Source organism: Notolepis coatsorum, assembly GCF_963971535.1.
Source record: "Notolepis coatsorum genome assembly, chromosome: 1".
In the NCBI taxonomy this organism is placed as follows: Eukaryota; Metazoa; Chordata; class Actinopteri; order Aulopiformes; family Paralepididae; genus Notolepis; species Notolepis coatsorum.
Genome location: NC_140165.1, coordinates 235,868,852 through 235,875,686, shown reverse-complemented (window position 1 = coordinate 235,875,686; position 6,835 = coordinate 235,868,852). Strand labels below are relative to the sequence as shown.

Below are 6,835 nucleotides of genomic sequence, written 5' to 3'. Positions count from 1 at the left end.
TACCTCTCAGAAGTGTATGGCGCAGGCAGGGCATCCTTGCCTCTTTCCTTCTGCAGCGTGTGCTGTGACGGCCAATCTATTAAATACCTTTCCAAGAGCTGCTGATGACCTACAGCGATTGGTTATAGTAAATAAATAAAGGGCAGGTAAACTATATGGACTCCAGGCAAGGATTGCGTGGGTACTGCCTTTATGAGCGTCCAGTATTATTTCTGACGGATATTTATTGTTTTAATTAGTGTGTGCTATAGTGTTGATGGGGTTTAACAAGCTATGGCCGTGTCTTAAATGTTTATTTACTAGATCTGGCTAAATGGAGCTACTTTATAAATATCCTGGCATAGTTATTGACATAGTTTTGAATCTAACACAGATTGCTTTTTTTTACATCTTCTGAGAAAGACTCGTCTGTCCTAACCTTCTGTGTGATAGCATAATATGGAGACCTCATCTTGTCCAACAGCCTCGTCAGAGTGGCAAGTCAAACGATTGGAGTAAGTCAGGCTCAGCTTACCGACATCTACCGTCATCAGGTTCTCATGAAGCCTGACGCCATTTTGGATTGTTCTGATCACTCCCCGTGGGAGTGATAGATCAGCCTATAACCATTGGAACAATAAGTTTGAGTTGTTGTCATCGGGCAGACGTTTCAGGGGCCTGAGGGAAGTACTGAGAGCCTTTAGTCCGATAGCCATTAGTCTGCTGAACTCCATCAAACCAACACTGAACCTCATATGGAGATGATTTCCATACCTCTGCTTTCCACAACTCTACCTCTGGTCGTTCCTTTTTCTCACAGGTGGGGGATATGATTTATCCCTCCTTCTGGTAGCCTATAATAGACTATTGTATATTCTAGCATTACATTAAATACATTAAAGAATTTGCACTATATAATTTCTCAAAATGGTCAGCGGCAAACACAACAGCTTCTACCCGCTACACAGTGCCTCTCGCTCGGCCAGAGAGACGAGCTGCTGGCTACTGCTGAGCTGTGTTGCTGAGCTGCTCGCTACTGCTGAGCTGTGTTGTTGAGCTGCTAGCTACTGCTGAGCTGTGTTGCTGAGCTGTTAGCTACTGCTGAGCTGTGTTGTTGAGCTGCTAGCTACTGCGGAGCTGTGTTGTTGAGCTGTTAGCTACTGCTGAGCTGTGTTGTTGAGCTGCTAGCTACTGCGGAGCTGTGTTGTTGAGCTGCTAGCTACTGCTGAGCTGTGTTGTTGAGCTGCTAGCTACTGCTGAGCTGTGTTGTTGAGCTGCTAGCTACTGCTGAGCTGTGTTGCTGAGCTGTTAGCTACTGCTGAGCTGTGTTGCTGAGCTGTTAGCTACTGCTGAGCTGTGTTGTTGAGCTGTTAGCTACTGCTGAGCTGTGTTGTTGAGCTGCTAGCTACTGCGGAGCTGTGTTGTTGAGCTGCTAGCTACTGCTGAGCTGTGTTGCTGAGCTGTTAGCTACTGCTGAGCTGTGTTGTTGAGCTGCTAGCTACTGCGGAGCTGTGTTGTTGAGCTGTTAGCTACTGCTGAGCTGTGTTGTTGAGCTGCTAGCTACTGCAGAGCTGTGTTGTTGAGCTGCTAGCTACTGCTGAGCTGTGTTGTTGAGCTGCTAGCTACTGCGGAGCTGTGTTGTTGAGCTGCTAGCTACTGCTGAGCTGTGTTGTTGAGCTGCTAGCTACTGCTGAGCTGTGTTGTTGAGCTGCTGGCTACTGCTGAGCTGTGTTGTTGAGCTGCTAGCTACTGCTGAGCTGTGTTGCTGAGCTGCTAGCTACTGCTGAGCTGTGTTGCTGAGCTGTTAGCTACTGCTGAGCTGTGTTGTTGAGCTGCTGGCTACTGCTGAGCTGTGTTGCTGAGCTGCTGGCTACTGCTGAGCTGTGTTGCTGAGCTGCTAGCTACTGCTGAGCTGTGTTGCTGAGCTGCTGGCTACTGCTGAGCTGTGTTGTTGAGCTGCTAGCTACTGCTGAGCTGTGTTGCTGAGCTGCTGGCTACTGCTGAGCTGTGTTGTTGAGCTGCTAGCTACTGCGCAGCTGTGTTGTTGAGCTGCTAGCTACTAGGGATAGGCTCGTAGCTATGAGGGGAAAAAAGGGGAAAAAAGAAATAATTCATTTAAAAAAAAATTTAAATATATATATTTTTTTTTACATATTTTTTCACATGTATGTGTAAGATTATAACTGTTTGTTGGTTTCCTTAAACATATATACGTGAATGAACAAAAATAAGTTTTTAAAGTTTTTTTTCCCTTTTCGAGTAATACACGATCACTCGAGTATAGCATGCGATCAATCGATCTGGATTTTTCTTTAAAATGCCCATCCCTACTAGCTACTGCTGAGCTGTGTTGTTGAGCTGCTGGCTACTGCTGAGCTGTTGATCTGCTGGCTACTGCAGAGCTGTGTTGTTGAGCTGCTGGCTACTGCTGAGCTGTTGATCTGCTGGCTACTGCAGAGCTGTGTTGTTGAGCTGCTGGCTACTGCTGAGCTGTTGAGCTGCTGGCTACTGCTGAGCTGTTGATCTGCTGGCTACTGCTGAGCTGTTGAGCTGCTGGCTACTGCTGAGCTGTTGAGCTGCTGGCTACTGCTGAGCTGTTGATCTGCTGGCTACTGCTGAGCTGTTGAGCTGCTGGCTACTGCAGAGCTGTTGAGCTGCTGGCTACTGCAGAGCTGTTGCTTTGTCACGTCAAAGGGAAGCGTTGGAGTGTGGAGCTTGTGAAGAGCGAGATTCAAGTCAAAGTGAATTTCTCTCTGGCGAGAGTTTTATAAACATGCTCTTCATCAGAAGACTCCATGCAGCAGGGTCCAGAAACACAGCAGGGTCCAGCCTACATGGCGCAGAGTACTCTCCATGGTGCTGAAAGCTTTGTCTTTGATTTACCAAATTGTGTTTTGGGTAACCTTGGGTGCCCAGTACCAACTTTGAAGACAGTTTACATTACATTGTTTATTTTTCTCGTATTTTTATATTCAAAGTTAATTATATTGTTTACACTGTTTATTTGTTCTCATTTTTTTTTTTTTGCCCATACCTGTACCTCCCCTCCCCCTTGCTGCTATGACGCCCACACTTCCCCAAGGGGATCAATAAAGGAATATCTTATCTTTTATGTTCCGTTCCGCAGTGTTTCTGCTGCTCAGCCATTGCGCCTATGTGACCTACTTAGCCTACTGTGCTTTTTAGCTCATTAATCTAAATGCTCATACTTAGATCAAATGCTTTATGCGTTATGTAAACCTCTTACGTGTTGTATTCAGTATTACTTTAAAGGAAGCAGCAGTCCATCGGATCATATTTCAGAAGCATCCGTTTGAAAGTAAAACATAGCCTGTTGAGAATACGTTCATTTAATCTCTCTGCGAGAGCTTGAGGGCAAAATCCCTCGGTTTAGAAAAATGGAAACAAACCCCCCCGAAAAGAAAACTAAATAGAAAACAACTGTTTCGTTGTTTTATGAGATGTGTGTGATTTATATGGTTATTATGACTGTATATTTTTTGTTATGGCCTACTTAAAAATAGATTCCGCCCTCTGTTTTTGTTGTGTTTTTTTTGTGTGTTTTTTTTTAAATCGCACCCTGCAGGCATGTATAAAATATCTCCTCAATGAGTTTAACACTCTTTCCGTTTGGAAGTCTCTTGTTTTTGCACATGATGTAAATTAGCCCCGGACAGGTGACTATCGGTACTGCACCACTACTTTGACCAAAAGAAAAACAAGCAAACATGTGATGTGATAGGAAAATACTTCCAGATATTTGGTTGACAAATATTGAATAGATTAAATCAACCATAGTCCCATAAGGGAACAGGCCTATAGTAGCCTGTTACCACAATAACAAAACACTAGAATTGTGTTAAATGATCCAGATGCTGTTTTCAGTGCGTCATCCACAGTCCCAGGGCTCGTGACCTGCAGACCTAGACGAGCACCGTGAACAGAAAGGCCACCGCTGATGGGCTGGCCATACAATCTGACTACCTTCAGATTTATATTGCTTATAAATATTGGGAGTAACAAATAATATAACCAGGCATACAAACCCTCATCTGCACCTTTGTTTACACCGATTTTTCTCATATTTCTATATTCAGATAAAATTGTATTGCCTATATTTATGTATTTCTCCCTATTACCCTGCCCATACCTTTACCTACCCCCTCTCCCATGCTGCTATGGCGCCCACATTTCCCCAAAGGGATCAATAAAGGAATATCTTATCTAATCTTAAACTCTGGTAGAGGTCAAATCACACTCAACCATGTATTGTTTACTATAGTAATTAAAGGTGGGGTAGGCCATTTCTGAGAAGTGTGCTTACATGTCCTGCTGAAATAGAGCTCTGCATCACTTTTCAAAGCCTGTGCAACAAAGATGTCCTACAGACTCCTAGCCCCTTTCGTGACTGTGATGCACCGAGTGAAAACCACCGAGCTGGTTTGAAAGCTCGGCGTTGCTAATAAACATTTTAAATATTTTTTATAAACTGGTCAACACTGCTCAAAATGGCTTTATTTCCGTATTTGGCTGCCTGGTGCGCCTGCGCTGTGATCACAGTGCATGCGCATCATGCACCCAACGCCGGAAATAATGCAGTGTTGACCAGTTTATAAAAGATATTTAAAATGTTTATTAGCAACGCCGAGCTTTCAAACCATCACATATTTTTGTCCGAAACCCTCATGCAACTGTGAGTACCTTTGGAATTTCTCTGTGATACTTGTATAACCAAAGAACACCTGGCGAAGGACAGTGATGATGGAGCTGAAGGAGATGGGTCTTTCCTGGGACGAAGCGCAGGCCAAAGCACGAGACAGGATTCAGTGACAGTGTATGATTGCGGCCTTATGCCCCAACCGGGACGAAGAGGATAAGTAAGTAAGTACTTGTATAACGAACGGTTCGGGCAGAACCAGTCCTTCATGGTCAACATAGGTTGGTTTGCTACGGGCTAGGAAGTGACTGTGGTTTCACTCGGTGCATCACAGTCATGAAAGGGGGTAACAGAGTCCCAGAGGCACAGCTACAAGCTGGATTCTTCAATAAAAATATAAATAAAAATGTAATATAAATAAGATATTTACCGGCCTCTGAGGGGCAGGCTGGTTATGGGTACACCACCACAATGGCGGTGGTAGTTCTCCAATGTGACCCCAGGAACGCCACTTGGCAGGCCAAAAGAGAATCTGATGGCCCACCCTGAGATTTTAGAACGTTTGATTACAGGGCTCACAGAGACCCCGCTTTCCCCCCTGCGCGTTTGATTTATTGATCGGGATATGGAGAGAATTTCACCAAATAATGGATTCCGGTGGTAGCCTATAAGCATTGGAACAATAACTATATTATATTCTTTGTCAGTTTCTCAAAGAGTATTGGAAACAGTTAGGCCTGGTGTGTGGGCTGGATACTGGGGTACCTTTACACACGCAGAATGGATAGTTTGGTTTGAATAACAGATGAGCTTGTGTGTGCGCGGCGCGCGCGCATGTGTGTGTGTGTGTGTGTGTGTGTGTGTGTGTGTGTGTGTGTGTGTGTGTGTGCGTGTGATGTGCTCTGCCTAGGGCTAAGGAGACACTAAAGAAACACACAAACACATTTGCACATACACAAACAAACGGGTATGTGTACATATGCGTGCACACACACTCACACAGTGCTGGTCTGCTACACACACACACACACACACACACACACACACACACACACACACACACACACACACACACACACACACACACACACACACACACACACACACACACACACCAATCCCTGCAGTTGCAACATACACAGGAAACACACACTTCCTCTTGTGTGTCAGCAAGAATGTTTTGGACAGGAAAAAATCTTTCTCTCTCTTTCTGGGTGTCTGCGTGCGTGCGTGTGTGTGTGTGTGCATGCCTTCGTGTGTATGTGTGTGATGTAATGAAAAGGGGTCCAACCCACCACTCCCATAATGTCCTAACGGGAACTATAGCAACACTGTAGGAGCCAGCTGGGTCAGAGAATGGCCTGTATGTCTCTCTGTCCCCCGGCACAACTGCCCTTCAGCCTAGTGTGTGTGTGTGCGTGTGCGTGTGTGTGTGTGCGTGTGTGTATATTTGTGTATGTGTGTGTGTGTGTGTGTGTGTGTGTGTGTGTGTGTGTGTGTGTGTGTGTGTGTGTGTGTGTGTGTGTGTGTGTGTGTGTGTGTGTTACTGGAACAGAGGTAAACAAAGGGGAAAAAGAGGTAGAATGTGTGTGTTTGCGAGCCTCTAACCGTTGTGTAGGTAGAGAGAGAGAGGCCGGTCCGTACTAAATAATAACTAGGCATCTCACATAATAAGGTGACGGGGTAAACAGGCCAATCTGTTGCTAAGGCCCCTGCGGACCAGCAAGGCCCAGAATAGGCTCTCTTTACTGGGGGGATTGAGGGCTCAAGTCCTGGGGATCTGGTGTCCGTGGGGCTGGGCTGGGGGATGGCACCGGGGGGGTGGATATCAAGCTAGCTCGCTCTCTCTCTCCTTCTCTCTATCACCCCTGCTACATTCTGACAGAACATTGTGTGTTTTGTTACTAAGTCCATTATATTACACTTTTTGACAATGTTCTACCATGTCGTTTATGTGATGATTTATTGTTCACCCGGATCCCCGTTAGCTTCTACAGAAAGGTAGCCACTATTCCCTCTGGGGTCCCACATAGGAACACGGACAAGACAAAACCTCCAGAGCGGATCACACAAGTGCATGCGTCTGTTCCTGTATAAACCGAAGCCCCCCAGCCCTGCCCTGCCCCCCGCCCGCACCCTCCCCAAATACACAAGGAAACCATACGACAAAAACAGTTGTATTTAAGTCTGTGATTTATT

At 45.5% G+C, this 6,835-nt stretch overlaps 1 protein-coding gene across 1 annotated transcript in view; it reads right to left on the bottom strand.

Moving 5' to 3' along the window:
- LOC311224326 (RNA-binding protein Nova-1-like) overlaps positions 1-6,835 on the bottom strand; it is a gene marked incomplete at both ends in the record, with an annotated part of 14,997 nt that overhangs the window by 989 nt on the left and 7,173 nt on the right. The window lies entirely within an intron of this gene.